Genomic DNA, 15,482 nt, shown 5'->3' on the forward strand with positions numbered 1-15,482 from the left:
CTCCTGCTGTCATCTAGGACCTCTGTGATAGATGACAGGAAGGACTGGGAGGCTCTGCTGTCTGTGGGCTTCGCGTCATACAGCCCAGCATAAAAGGATTTGCTGATCCTTAGTATGTCGGACTGCGAAGACGTTACCGAGCCATCTTCTTCCTTCAGGCTGCTGATAACAGAGCTCTCTCTGTGTACCTTTTGGAAGAAGTAATGCGAGCACGTCTCATCCTGCTCGATGGAGCGGACTCTGGACCGGAAGATGATCTTGGAGGCCTCCTTGGCAAAGAGCGAGGCCTGCTGGCTCTTCACCTCTTGGAGGTCCTCCTTGACCTCGACCCCCATTGACTGCAACCGGAGTAGATTTTGCATAATTTTCTGGAGTCGGGACAGTTCCCTCTGTCTCTCTCTCGCCTTCTGAACACCTTTGTGGATGAAGAACCTCTTGATGTTCTCCTTTATCGCTTCCCACCAGTGAACTGGAGACTCAAAGAGGGGTTTCACGGTCCTCCAACCTTTGTAATCCCTTTTGAGTTCCTCAACGTTCTCTGGGGTCAGCAGTGTCGCATTGAGCTTCCACGTCCCTCTGCCAACCCGCTGGTCGTCCTGTAAGTGACAGTCGGCCAGTAAGAGGCAGTGGTCGGAGAAGAACACCGGCTTGACGTCGGTGGATCCGACCGTGACAGCACGGGACACAAACAGGAAGTCAATCCTGGAACGGGCAGACCCGTCCGATCTTGACCATGTGTATCTGCGCTGCGCTCCGTCTGCAGGTTTGCTGAAGACGTCGTGCAGTTTGGCATCCTTAACTGTTTCTACTAGGAATCTGGACGTAGCGTCCAGTTTGCTGTCGTCACTGCCGGATCGTCCAGCCGCATCGATGATGCAGTTGAAGTCACCGCCTAGGATGACCGGCCTGGACGTCGCCAGCAGCAGTGGGAGCTGCTGGAAGACGGTCAGCCGCTCGCTGCGTTGTACCGGGGCGTACACGTTGATCAACCGGAGCGGAACGTTGTTGTACATCACGTCTGCTACGAGGAGGCAGCCGCCCACCACCTCCTTAACTTCGGAGATGGTGAAGTTACCTCCCCGCAGCAGAATACCCAGGCCGGAGGAACGGCAGTCATTACCCCCCGACCAGATCGATGGCCCGTGGGACCACCATCGCGACCACTGCCTGTAGGTGCTGAGGTGTGGTATTCCACACTCCTGCAGAAACAGTAGGTCAGCTTTGACCTTGGCAAGGTAATCCAAAGTTGAAAAGTTTCGGGCAACAGTTACTACACTTGATCTTAGCCAAAAGGCCGAGAAGCGATGGCTGTAAATCTGCGTTTGCTGCGCGCGTCAGGCCCGGCGTGCGGCCTCTACGTCAAAGTAGCCGCCGGGTGGGCGAGCCTAGGGCGAAAGAGGCGATGGCGGGCGGTCTTTGAGCCAGAGCTCCTTTTGTTGCCGGGCCTTGCAAGCAGAAAGGAAAGCACGCGTGCATGCCACGCGCAGCCATTCCTTGCGCTTCTGCGCGAGGCATTGCGCAGGAAAAAAGACACGCGCGCGCTGGGCAGCAAAGGGCGGCCTGCAACTGCGGGGCAATCCAACAGGGGGCAGCGTAGCGCCCACGGAAAACTGCAGCAAAGTCAGCCGAGCAGCAGCGCCGTCACTATTGCGAATTCTATTTTTGAGCAGGGGTCTCGCCCCCATGGAGGGGGGAAGCTGCACCGCTCCTGGAAACACTGCAATACCAGGTGGATGCATGGAGTGGACGGGGCAAGCCCCTGCTCCATCTCCCTGTCCCAAAAATCAATTTAATATTTGGTCCCCAGATAGGGGACGTATCAGATATTAAACTGATAAGAACAGATACTACTTTTTTTTTTATTTCCAAAATATACTTTATTCATAAAACTCTGTAAAAATTACATTGCCAAACAGTTTCCAAACAGCACGAAAAAATACAAACATTGCAAAAGAGATCAGTTTCTTTCAATAATGTCATGAGTTTCTTCCCAACCCTTCCGTTTCACAATTGTCATGTCAATTACAGTTTTACATTTACAGCAATTGAGAATATTAACGATACAGTTCGAGGGGCTTCCCATGGTTCCAGCCCCTCAGTCCAGCTTGGTGGGGGAACCTTACACTGTGGTCTTTCCCCATTGAGCCTTTGCTGCGGCTGCCCCAAGCTTTAGTGCGTCCCTCAGCACGTAGTCCTGGACCTTGGAATGTGCCAGTCTGCAACATTCGGTGGTGGACAACTCTTTGCGCTGGAAGACCAGCAAGTTTCGGGCAGACCAAAGGGCGTCTTTCACCGAATTGATAGTCCTCCAGCAGCAGTTGATGTTTGTCTCGGTGTGCGTCCCTGTGAACAGCCCGCAGAGCACAGACTCCTGTGTTACAGAGCTGCTTGGGATGAACCTTGACAAAAACCACTGCATCTCTTTCCACACCTGCTTTGCAAAGGCACATTCCAGGAGGAGGTGGGCGACCGTCTCTTCCCCACCACAGCCAACGCGGGGGCACTGTGCGGAGGGGGCGAGACTTCGGGTGTGCATGAAGGATCTGACGGGGAGGGCCCTTCTCACCACCAGCCAAGCTACGTCTTGGTGCTTGTTTGAAAGTTCTGGTGATGAGGCATTCCGCCAAATGACTTTGACGGTCTGCTCGGGGAACCATCCGACAGGATCCACCGTTTCCTTTTCCCGTAGGGCCTTGAGGACATTCCGTGCAGACCACTGCCTGATGGACCGGTGGTCAAAGGTGTTTTCCCGCAGAAACTGCTCCACGAAGGATAGGTGGTACGGCGCCGTCCAACTACATGGTGCGTTCCACGGCAATGTGACCAGGCCCATCCTTCGCAACACCGGGGACAGATAGAACCTCAGCACGTAGTGACACTTGGAGTTTGCGTACTGGGGATCTACACATAGCTTGATGCAGCCGCACACGAAGGTGGTCATCAGGATGAGGGCCACGTTGGGTACATTTTTCCCGCCCTTGTCCAGAGATTTGAACATCGTGTCCCTCCGGACCCGGTCCATTTTAGATCCCCAGACGAAGCGGAAAATGGCTCGGGTGACTGCCACGGCGCAGGAGTGGGGTATGGGCCAGACCTGCGCCACGTAGAGCAACAACGTGAGCGCCTCGCACCTGATGACCAGGTTCTTACCCACAATGGAGAGAGATCGCTGCCCCCACATGCCCAACTTTTGTCGTACCTTGGCTACTCGCTCCTCCCATGTTTTGGTGCACGCCCCGGCACTTCCGAACCATTTCCCCAGCACCTTCAGGTAATCTGACCTGACGGTGAAGGGGACAAAGGATCGGTCAGCCCAGTTCCCAAAGAACATGGCCTCGCTCTTGCCGTGGTTAACTTTGGCTCCCGAGGCCAGTTCGAACTGGTCGCAGATGCTCATCAGTCTGCGCACGGACAGCGGATCCGAGCAGAAGACGGCGACGTCATCCATGTACAGGGAGGTTTTGACCTGAGTGCCTCCGCTGCCTGGGATTGTCACCCCTCTTATGCTCGCATCCTTCCTAATAGACTCAGCAAAGGGTTCAATACAGCAAACAAACAAGACCGGGGACAGAGGACAGCCCTGTCTGACTCCAGATTTGATCGGGAAACTTTCAGATTCCCACCCGTTGATTGACACTGCGCTACTGATGTTTGTGTAGAGCAGTTGGATCCAATTGCAGATTCCCTCCCCAAACCCCATTTTGGAAAGCACGTCCATCATGTAGGTGTGCGATATCCTGTCAAAAGCCTTCTCCTGGTCCAGGCTGATAAGGCAGGTGTCCACCCTCCTGTCCCGTACGTAGGCGATCGTATCCCTGAGTAGCTCGAGGCTATCAGAGATCTTCCTGCCGGGTACAGTACAGGTCTGATCGGGGTGAATCACCAGCTCCAGAGCAGACTTGACTCGACTGGCTATGACTTGGGACAGAATCTTGGAATCAACATTAAGCAGTGAGATGGGCCGCCAATTTCTGATTTCTACCCTCTCCCCTTCTGCTTGTAAATGAGGGTGATGATGCCTTTTCTCATGGATTCTGACATGCTAATAAGAACAGATTTTTTTTTTTTTTTTATTTCCAAAATATACTTTATTCATAAAACTCTGTAAAAATTACATTGCCAAACAGTTTCCAAACAGCACGAAAAAATACAAACATTGCAAAAGAGATCAGTTTCTTTCAATAATGTCATGAGTTTCTTCCCAACCCTTCCGTTTCACAATTGTCATGTCAATTACAGTTTTACATTTACAGCAATTGAGAATATTAACGATACAGTTCGAGGGGCTTCCCATGGTTCCAGCCCCTCAGTCCAGCTTGGTGGGGGAACCTTACACTGTGGTCTTTCCCCATTGAGCCTTTGCTGCGGCTGCCCCAAGCTTTAGTGCGTCCCTCAGCACGTAGTCCTGGACCTTGGAATGTGCCAGTCTGCAACATTCGGTGGTGGACAACTCTTTGCGCTGGAAGACCAGCAAGTTTCGGGCAGACCAAAGGGCGTCTTTCACCGAATTGATAGTCCTCCAGCAGCAGTTGATGTTTGTCTCGGTGTGCGTCCCTGTGAACAGCCCGCAGAGCACAGACTCCTGTGTTACAGAGCTGCTTGGGATGAACCTTGACAAAAACCACTGCATCTCTTTCCACACCTGCTTTGCAAAGGCACATTCCAGGAGGAGGTGGGCGACCGTCTCTTCCCCACCACAGCCAACGCGGGGGCACTGTGCGGAGGGGGCGAGACTTCGGGTGTGCATGAAGGATCTGACGGGGAGGGCCCTTCTCACCACCAGCCAAGCTACGTCTTGGTGCTTGTTTGAAAGTTCTGGTGATGAGGCATTCCGCCAAATGACTTTGACGGTCTGCTCGGGGAACCATCCGACAGGATCCACCGTTTCCTTTTCCCGTAGGGCCTTGAGGACATTCCGTGCAGACCACTGCCTGATGGACCGGTGGTCAAAGGTGTTTTCCCGCAGAAACTGCTCCACGAAGGATAGGTGGTACGGCGCCGTCCAACTACATGGTGCGTTCCACGGCAATGTGACCAGGCCCATCCTTCGCAACACCGGGGACAGATAGAACCTCAGCACGTAGTGACACTTGGAGTTTGCGTACTGGGGATCTACACATAGCTTGATGCAGCCGCACACGAAGGTGGTCATCAGGATGAGGGCCACGTTGGGTACATTTTTCCCGCCCTTGTCCAGAGATTTGAACATCGTGTCCCTCCGGACCCGGTCCATTTTAGATCCCCAGACGAAGCGGAAAATGGCTCGGGTGACTGCCACGGCGCAGGAGTGGGGTATGGGCCAGACCTGCGCCACGTAGAGCAACAACGTGAGCGCCTCGCACCTGATGACCAGGTTCTTACCCACAATGGAGAGAGATCGCTGCCCCCACATGCCCAACTTTTGTCGTACCTTGGCTACTCGCTCCTCCCATGTTTTGGTGCACGCCCCGGCACTTCCGAACCATTTCCCCAGCACCTTCAGGTAATCTGACCTGACGGTGAAGGGGACAAAGGATCGGTCAGCCCAGTTCCCAAAGAACATGGCCTCGCTCTTGCCGTGGTTAACTTTGGCTCCCGAGGCCAGTTCGAACTGGTCGCAGATGCTCATCAGTCTGCGCACGGACAGCGGATCCGAGCAGAAGACGGCGACGTCATCCATGTACAGGGAGGTTTTGACCTGAGTGCCTCCGCTGCCTGGGATTGTCACCCCTCTTATGCTCGCATCCTTCCTAATAGACTCAGCAAAGGGTTCAATACAGCAAACAAACAAGACCGGGGAAAGAGGACAGCCCTGTCTGACTCCAGATTTGATCGGGAAACTTTCAGATTCCCACCCGTTGATTGAGACTGCGCTACTGATGCTTGTGTAGAGCAGTTGGATCCAATTGCAGATTCCCTCCCCAAACCCCATTTTGGAAAGCACGTCCATCATGTAGGTGTGCGATATCCTGTCAAAAGCCTTCTCCTGGTCCAGGCTGATGAGGCAGGTGTCCACCCTCCTGTCCCGTACGTAGGCGATCGTATCCCTGAGTAGCGCGAGGCTATCAGAGATCTTCCTGCCGGGTACAGTACAGGTCTGATCGGGGTGAATCACCAGCTCCAGAGCAGACTTGACTCGACTGGCTATGACTTTGGACAGAATCTTGTAATCAACATTAAGCAGTGAGATGGGCCGCCAATTTCTGATTTCTACCCTCTCCCCCTTCTGCTTGTAAATGAGGGTGATGATGCCTTTTCTCATGGATTCTGACATGCTACCGGCCAGGAGCATACTCTCGTATACTTCCAGCAGGTCCGGGCCGACCCAGTCCCACAGGGCCGAGTACAACTCGACCGGTAAGCCGTCGCTCCCGGGAGTTTTACTCGCCTCGAAAGACTCGACGGCCTTTGTCAGCTCGTCCAGAGTTAGCGGCTTGTCCAGTCCCTCCCTCCTGCTGTCATCTAAGACCTCTGTGATAGATGACAGGAAGGACTGGGAGGCTCTGCTGTCTGTGGGCTTCGCGTCATACAGCCCAGCATAAAAGGATTTGCTGATCCTTAGTATGTCGGACTGCGAAGACGTTACCGAGCCATCTTCTTCCTTCAGGCTGCTGATAACAGAGCTCTCTCTGTGTACCTTTTGGAAGAAGTAACGCGAGCACGTCTCATCCTGCTCGATGGAGCGGACTCTGGACCGGAAGATGATCTTGGAGGCCTCCTTGGCAAAGAGCGAGGCCTGCTGGCTCTTCACCTCTTGGAGGTCCTCCTTGACCTCGACCCCCATTGACTGCAACCGGAGTAGATTTTGCATAATTTTCTGGAGTCGGGACAGTTCCCTCTGTCTCTCTCTCGCCTTCTGAACACCTTTGTGGATGAAGAACCTCTTGATGTTCTCCTTAATCGCTTCCCACCAGTGAACTGGAGACTCAAAGAGGGGTTTCACGGTCCTCCAACCATTGTAATCCCTTTTGAGTTCCTCAACGTTCTCTGGGGTCAGCAGTGTCGCATTGAGCTTCCACGTCCCTCTGCCAACCCGCTGGTCGTCCTGTAAGTGACAGTCGGCCAGTAAGAGGCAGTGGTCGGAGAAGAACACCGGCTTGACGTCGGTGGATCCGACCGTGACAGCACGGGACACAAACAGGAAGTCAATCCTGGAACGGGCAGACCCGTCCGATCTTGACCATGTGTATCTGCGCTGCGCTCCGTCTGCAGGTTTGCTGAAGACGTCGTGCAGTTTGGCATCCTTAACTGTTTCTATGAGGAATCTGGACGTAGCGTCCAGTTTGCTGTCGTCACTGCCGGATCGTCCAGCCGCATCGATGATGCAGTTGAAGTCACCGCCTAGGATGACCGGCCTGGACGTCGCCAGCAGCAGTGGGAGCTGCTGGAAGACGGTCAGCCGCTCGCTGCGTTGTACCGGGGCGTACACGTTGATCAACCGGAGCGGAGCGTTGTTGTACATCACGTCTGCTACGAGGAGGCGGCCGCCCACCACCTCCTTAACTTCGGAGATGGTGAAGTTACCTCCCCGCAGCAGAATACCCAGGCCGGAGGAACGGCAGTCATTACCCCCCGACCAGATCGATGGCCCGTGGGACCACCATCGCGACCACTGCCTGTAGGTGCTGAGGTGTGGTATTCCACACTCCTGCAGAAACAGTAGGTCAGCTTTGACCTTGGCAAGGTAATCCAAGGTTGAAACACATCGCGTAGTCGATTTAATGCTACGCACATTAATGGAAGCAATTCTTACACCCATTTTTTACTAAAAATTAGTTGTTGCTTCCCATACCATTTGTCCTCGCTAGTCCCAGTCCTTCCCCTTCGGGATGTTCCTGCATACCCATCGTATGCGCAAGCAGTTTCACGTTGGTTGGGCTCAGAAACCCCTCCTGATTTTTCATGCAGGGTTTGTGCCGCTCGGGTGACATCGGGGGGGGTCTTGTAGGCAGAGAGGATTGGGTTGTCCTCAGCTGCTTCCATCTGTTCCTCCTCGAAAACATCACAGCTCCCGGTCTCCCGGAGCTCAGGTGCGCCAGACGTGTCTTTGCTCCCGGTGTCCCGGAGCTGAGATGCGTTGGCCACGTCGTTACGTGTGGGGAATTGGGGTTGGGGCACGCCGGGCCCATCACACTTCCAGTGCCCGGGGGCTGGGACGCTTGATCATCCATCTCGGAGTTCTGCCGCCTCTTTTGAAGGGGCTGTCGTTCCAGCATTTCCCCGTCCAGTGAAGAGGAGTTGTTGCAGTCTGATTCAGAAGAGAGCCTCCTCTTGCCACTGGTTTGGGTGGTGGCTTTGGGATGTTTTTTCTTTGTGGTTTTCCTCTGGACCACTTGCCACTGACCTGTTTGTCCATCTGCTGCCTCCTCCTCCATTGATTCTGTCTGTGGAGGAGGGGTTTCCGGGCGCTGGGTAGGTGCTGGGTCGTTGGTTTCAGCCGCCTCCCCTTCCTTCTCAGGTTGAAGTTCCTCACTGCGGAGAAGGTTGCTGGTCTCCTTTCGAACAGCGGACGCCTTCGTCGAACCTTCGCCCGGCCATTCCTTGGACCTTGCCGCCTGAGCATAGCTGAGACAACGTTTGGGGCAGGTCTTGTAGAGATGGCCTGCCGCACCGCACAAGTTGCAACACTTAGTCTGCTTACAGTCCTTGGTCTGATGGCCTTCCTCCTTGCAGTTCTTGCAAACAACCGTGCTGCAGTTGGCTGCCATGTGACCAGATTTGCCACAGGTGCGACAAACTCTGGTCTGCCCAGCGTAGACCAAGAAGCCTCGACTTCCCCCGAAAGCGAAGCTGGAGGGAGGGTGGATGATGGCTCCACTGGGATCTACCTTCAAGGTCACCTTGACCTGCCGCTTGCTGGTCCAGATCCCAAAGGGGTCCTTGACATCAGTGCTGCTGCCGGCCACCTCGACGTACCTGGCGAGAAAGGTGAGTACATCCACCACCGGAACATGGGGGTTGTAGAGGTGAATCGTCACCACCCGGTCCCGTTGTGACGGAAGCGTGAAGAGCGGCTCCGCTGTGAGGATCGACAGTGGAGCCCGGTCCCCTTTCTCCTTGAACGCCTTCAGGAACTTGATGCATCCCGCCACGTTCCGGAACGTCACGTCGAAGTATCCACTGCTGGGGAAATCCTGCAGGCAGAAGACGTCCGTCGCTTGAAATCCGCAGCAATCGAAGAGAATTTTCTTGATGAAGAAGGTGCGATCGACCGGTGCATCTCCTTCCTTGTCCTTCACGACCACCCGAACGGTGTTGCGCACTCCCTGGCCCGAAGCTCGAAAATTGGTTATAGCCATTTTACTCAAAGCTTCCCCAGGATCAAAAGGCAATGATCATGGTCTCTTCTCAATCAAATAAGCACTGATAAGAACAGATACTTTTTTTTTTCCAAAATATACTTTATTCATAAAAATCTGTAAAAATTACATTGCCAAACAGTTTCCAAACAGCACGAAAAAATACAAACATTGCAAAAGAGATCTGTTTCTTTCAATAATGTCATGAGTTTCTTCCCAACCCTTCCGTTTCACAATTGTCATGTCAATTACAGTTTTACATTTACAGCAATTGAGAATATTAACGATACAGTTCGAGGGGCTTCCCATGGTTCCAGCCCCTCAGTCCAGCTTGGTGGGGGAAACTTACACTGTGGTCTTTCCCCATTGAGCCTTTGCTGCGGCTGCCCCAAGCTTTAGTGCGTCCCTCAGCACGTAGTCCTGGACCTTGGAATGTGCCAGTCTGCAACATTCGGTGGTGGACAACTCTTTGCGCTGGAAGACCAGCAAGTTTCGGGCAGACCAAAGGGCGTCTTTCACCGAATTGATAGTCCTCCAGCAGCAGTTGATGTTTGTCTCGGTGTGCGTCCCTGGGAACAGCCCGTAGAGCACAGACTCCTGTGTTACAGAGCTGCTTGGGATGAACCTTGACAAAAACCACTGCATCTCTTTCCACACCTGCTTTGCAAAGGCACATTCCAGGAGGAGGTGGGCGACCGTCTCTTCCCCACCACAGCCAACGCGGGGGCACTGTGCGGAGGGGGCGAGACTTCGGGTGTGCATGAAGGATCTGACGGGGAGGGCCCTTCTCACCACCAGCCAAGCTACGTCTTGGTGCTTGTTTGAAAGTTCTGGTGATGAGGCATTCCGCCAAATGACTTTGACGGTCTGCTCGGGGAACCATCCGACAGGATCCACCGTTTCCTTTTCCCGTAGGGCCTTGAGGATATTCCGTGCAGACCACTGCCTGATGGACCGGTGGTCAAAGGTGTTTTTCCGCAGAAACTGCTCCACGAAGGATAGGTGGTACGGCGCCGCCCAACTGCACGGAGCGTTCCGCGGCAATGTGACCAGGCCCATCCTTCGCAACACCGGGGACAGATAGAACCTCAGCACGTAGTGACACTTGGAGTTTGCGTACTGGGGATCTACACATAGCTTGATGCAGCCGCACACGAAGGTGGTCATCAGGATGAGGGCCACGTTGGGTACATTTTTCCCGCCCATGTCCAGAGATTTGAACATCGTGTCCCTCCGGACTCGGTCCATTTTAGATCCCCAGACGAAGCGGAAAATGGCTCGGGTGACTGCCACGGCGCAGGAGTAGGGTATGGGCCAGACCTGCGCCACATAGAGCAACAACGTGAGCGCCTCGCACCTGATGACCAGGTTCTTACCCACAATGGAGAGAGATCGCTGCCCCCACATGCCCAACTTTTGTCGTACCTTGGCTACTCGCTCCTCCCATGTTTTGGTGCACGCCCCGGCCCTTCCGAACCATATCCCCAGCACCTTCAGGTAATCTGACCTGACGGTGAAGGGGACAAAGGATCGGTCAGCCCAGTTCCCAAAGAACATGGCCTCGCTCTTGCCGTGGTTAACTTTGGCTCCCGAGGCCAGTTCGAACTGGTCGCAGATGCTCATCAGTCTGCGCACGGACAGCGGATCCGAGCAGAAGACGGCGACGTCATCCATGTACAGGGAGGTTTTGACCTGAGTGCCTCCGCTGCCTGGGATTGTCACCCCTCTTATGCTCGCATCCTTCCTAATAGACTCAGCAAAGGGTTCAATACAGCAAACAAACAAGACCGGGGACAGAGGACAGCCCTGTCTGACTCCAGATTTGATCGGGAAACTTTCAGATTCCCACCCGTTGATTGAGACTGCGCTACTGATGTTTGTGTAGAGCAGTTGGATCCAATTGCAGATTCCCTCCCCAAACCCCATTTTGGAAAGCACGTCCATCATGTAGGTGTGCGATATCCTGTCAAAAGCCTTCTCCTGGTCCAGGCTGATGAGGCAGGTGTCCACCCTCCTGTCCCGTACGTAGGCGATCGTATCCCTGAGTAGCGCGAGGCTATCAGAGATCTTCCTGCCGGGTACAGTACAGGTCTGATCGGGGTGAATCACCAGCTCCAGAGCAGACTTGACTCGACTGGCTATGACTTTGGACAGAATCTTGTAATCAACATTAAGCAGTGAGATGGGCCGCCAATTTCTGATTTCTACCCTCTCCCCCTTCTGCTTGTAAATGAGGGTGATGATGCCTTTTCTCATGGATTCTGACATGCTACCGGCCAGGAGCATACTCTCGTATACTTCCAGCAGGTCCGGGCCGACCCAGTCCCACAGGGCCGAGTACAACTCGACCGGTAAGCCGTCGCTCCCGGGAGTTTTACTCGCCTCGAAAGACTCGACGGCCTTTGTCAGCTCGTCCAGAGTTAGCGGCTTGTCCAGTCCCTCCCTCCTGCTGTCATCTAAGACCTCTGTGATAGATGACAGGAAGGACTGGGAGGCTCTGCTGTCTGTGGGCTTCGCGTCATACAAGCCAGCATAAAAGGATTTGCTGATCCTTAGTATGTCGGACTGCGAAGACGTTACCGAGCCATCTTCTTCCTTCAGGCTGCTGATAACAGAGCTCTCTCTGTGTACCTTTTGGAAGAAGTAACGCGAGCACGTCTCATCCTGCTCGATGGAGCGGACTCTGGACCGGAAGATGATCTTGGAGGCCTCCTTGGCAAAGAGCAAGGCCTGCTGGCTCTTCACCTCTTGGAGGTCCTCCTTGACCTCGACCCCCATTGACTGCAACCGGAGTAGATTTTGCATAATTTTCTGGAGTCGGGACAGTTCCCTCTGTCTCTCTCTCGCCTTCTGAACACCTTTGTGGATGAAGAACCTCTTGATGTTCTCCTTAATCGCTTCCCACCAGTGAACTGGAGACTCAAAGAGGGGTTTCACGGTCCTCCAACCTTTGTAATCCCTTTTGAGTTCCTCAACGTTCTCTGGGGTCAGCAGTGTCGCATTGAGCTTCTACGTCCCTCTGCCAACCCGCTGGTCGTCCTGTAAGTGACAGTCGGCCAGTAAGAGGCAGTGGTCGGAGAAGAACACCGGCTTGACGTCGGTGGATCCGACCGTGACAGCACGGGACACAAACAGGAAGTCAATCCTGGAACGGGCAGACCCGTCCGATCTTGACCATGTGTATCTGCGCTGCGCTCCGTCTGCAGGTTTGCTGAAGACGTCGTGCAGTTTGGCATCCTTAACTGTTTCTACTAGGAATCTGGACGTAGCGTCCAGTTTGCTGTCGTCACTGCCGGATCGTCCAGCCGCATCGATGATGCAGTTGAAGTCACCGCCTAGGATGACCGGCCTGGACGTCGCCAGCAGCAGTGGGAGCTGCTGGAAGACGGTCAGCCGCTCGCTGCGTTGTACCGGGGCGTACACGTTGATCAACCGGAGCGGAGCGTTGTTGTACATCACGTCTGCTACGAGGAGGCGGCCGCCCACCACCTCCTTAACTTCGGAGATGGTGAAGTTTCCTCCCCGCAGCAGAATACCCAGGCCGGAGGAACGGCAGTCATTACCCCCCGACCAGATCGATGGCCCGTGGGACCACCATCGCGACCACTGCCTGTAGGTGCTGAGGTGTGGTATTCCACACTCCTGCAGAAACAGTAGGTCAGCTTTGACCTTGGCAAGGTAATCCAAGGTTGAAACACATCGCGTAGTCGATTTAATGCTACGCACATTAATGGAAGCAATTCTTACACCCATTTTTTACTAAAAATTAGTTGTTGCTTCCCATACCATTTGTCCTCGCTAGTCCCAGTCCTTCCCCTTCGGGATGTTCCTGCATACCCATCGTATGCGCAAGCAGTTTCACGTTGGTTGGGCTCAGAAACCCCTCCTGATTTTTCATGCAGGGTTTGTGCCGCTCGGGTGACATCGGGGGGGTCTTGTAGGCAGAGAGGATTGGGTTGTCCTCAGCTGCTTCCATCTGTTCCTCCTCGAAAACATCACAGCTCCCGGTCTCCCGGAGCTCAGGTGCGCCAGACGTGTCTTTGCTCCCGGTGTCGCAGAACTGAGATGCGTTGGCCACTTCGTTACGTGTGGGGCATTGGGGTTGGGGCACGCAGGGCCCATCACAGCTTCCAGTGCCCGGGGGCTGGGATGCTTTATCATCCATCTCGGAGTTCTGCCGCCTCTTTTGAAGGGGCTGTCGTTCCAGCATTTCCCCGTCCAGTGAAGAGGAGTTGTTGCAGTCTGATTCAGAAGAGAGCCTCCTCTTGCCACTGGTTTGGGTGGTGGCTTTGGGATGTTTTTTCTTTGTGGTTTTCCTCTGGACCACTTGCCACTGCCCTGTTTGTCCATCTGCTGCCTCCTCCTCCATTGATTCTGTCTGTGGGGGAGGGGTTTCCGGGCGCTGGGTAGGTGCTGGGTCGTTGGTTTCAGCCGCCTCCCCTTCCTTCTCAGGTTGAAGTTCCTCACTGCGGAGAAGGTTACTGGTCTCCTTTCGAACAGCGGACGCCTTCGTCGAACCTTCGCCCGGCCATTCCTTGGACCTTGCCGCCTGAGCATAGCTGAGACAACGTTTGGGACAGGTCTTGTAGAGATGGCCTGCCGCACCGCACAAGTTGCAACACTTAGTCTGCTTACAGTCCTTGGTCTGATGGCCTTCCTCCTTGCAGTTCTTGCAAACAACCGTGCTGCAGTTGGCTGCCATGTGACCAGATTTGCCACAGGTGCGGCAAACTCTGGGCTGCCCAGCGGAGACCAAGAAGGCTCGACTTCCCCCGATAGCGAAGCTGGAGGGAGGGTGGATGATGGCTCCACTGGGATCTACCTTCAAGGTCACCTTGACCTGCCGCTTGCTGGTCCAGATCCCAAAGGGGTCCTTGACATCAGTGCTGCTGCCGGCCACCTCGACGTACCTTGCGAGAAAGGTGAGTACATCCACCACCGGAACATGGGGGTTGTAGAGGTGAATCGTCACCACCCGGTCCCGTTGTGACGGAAGCGTGAAGAGCGGCTCCGCTGTGAGGATCGACAGTGGCGCCCGGTCCCCTTTCTCCTTGAACGCCTTCAGGAACTTGATGCATCCCGCCACGCTCCAGAACGTCACGTCGAAGTATCCACTGCTGGGGAAATCCTGCAGGCAGAAGACGTCCGTCGCTTGAAATCCGCAGCAATCGAAGAGAATTTTCTTGATGAAGAAGGTGCGATCGACCGGTGCATCTCCTTCCTTGTCCTTCACGACCACCCGAACGGTGTTGCGCACTCCCTGGCCCGAAGCTCGAAAATTGGTTATAGCCATTTTACTCAAAGCTTCCCCAAGATCAAAAGGCAATGATCATGGTCTCTTCTCAATCAAAGAAGCACTGATAAGAACAGACATTACTTTTTTTTTTATTTCCAAAATATACTTTATTCATAAAAATCTGTAAAAATTACATTGCCAAACAGTTTCCAAACAGCACCAAAAAATACAAACATTGCAAGGGAGATCAGTTTCCTTCAATACTATCATGAGTTTCTTCCCAACCCTTCCGTTTCACAATTGTCATGTCAATTACAGTTTTACATTTACAGCAATTCAGAATATTAACGATACAGTTCGAGGGGTTTCCCATGGATCCAGCCCCTCAGTCTAGCTTGGTGGGGGAACCTTACACTGTGGTCTTTCCCCATTGAGCCTTTGCTGCGGCTGCCCCAAGCTTTAGTGCGTCCCTCAGCACGTAGTCCTGGACCTTGGAATGTGCCAGTCTGCAACATTCGGCGGTGGACAACTCTTTGCGCTGGAAGACCAGCAAGTTTCGGGCAGACCAAAGGGCGTCTTTCACCGAATTGATAGTCCTCCAGCAGCAGTTGATGTTTGTCTCGGTGTGCGTCCCTGGGAACAGCCCGTAGAGCACAGACTCCTGTGTTACAGAGCTGCTTGGGATGAACCTTGACAAATACCACTGCATCTCTTTCCACACCTGCTTTGCAAAGGCACATTCCAGGAGGAGGTGGGCGACCGTCTCTTCCCCACCACAGCCAACGCGGGGGCACTGTGCGGAGGGGGCGAGACTTCGGGTGTGCATGAAGGATCTGACGGGGAGGGCCCTTCTCACCACCAGCCAAGCTACGTCTTGGTGCTTGTTTGAAAGTTCTGGTGATGAGGCATTCCGCCAAATGACTTTGACGGTCTGCTCGGGAACCATCCGACAGGATCCACCGTTTCCT

General features: G+C 54.0%; 1 non-coding gene and 1 pseudogene across 1 annotated transcript; both read right to left on the minus strand.

Moving 5' to 3' along the window:
* Positions 1–1,209: 1,209 nt before the first annotated feature.
* Positions 1,210–1,306, minus strand: LOC137354792 (U2 spliceosomal RNA; annotated as a pseudogene).
* A 386-nt stretch (positions 1,307–1,692) lies between these two features.
* On the minus strand, positions 1,693–1,874 carry LOC137354143 (U2 spliceosomal RNA). The gene has a single exon (XR_010970291.1). It is a non-coding gene; the product is annotated as a U2 spliceosomal RNA (small nuclear RNA).
* Between the last annotated feature and the right edge of the window lie 13,608 nt (positions 1,875–15,482).

This window comes from Heterodontus francisci, chromosome 41 (genome assembly GCF_036365525.1).
Source record: "Heterodontus francisci isolate sHetFra1 chromosome 41, sHetFra1.hap1, whole genome shotgun sequence".
Taxonomy (NCBI): domain Eukaryota; kingdom Metazoa; phylum Chordata; class Chondrichthyes; order Heterodontiformes; family Heterodontidae; genus Heterodontus; species Heterodontus francisci.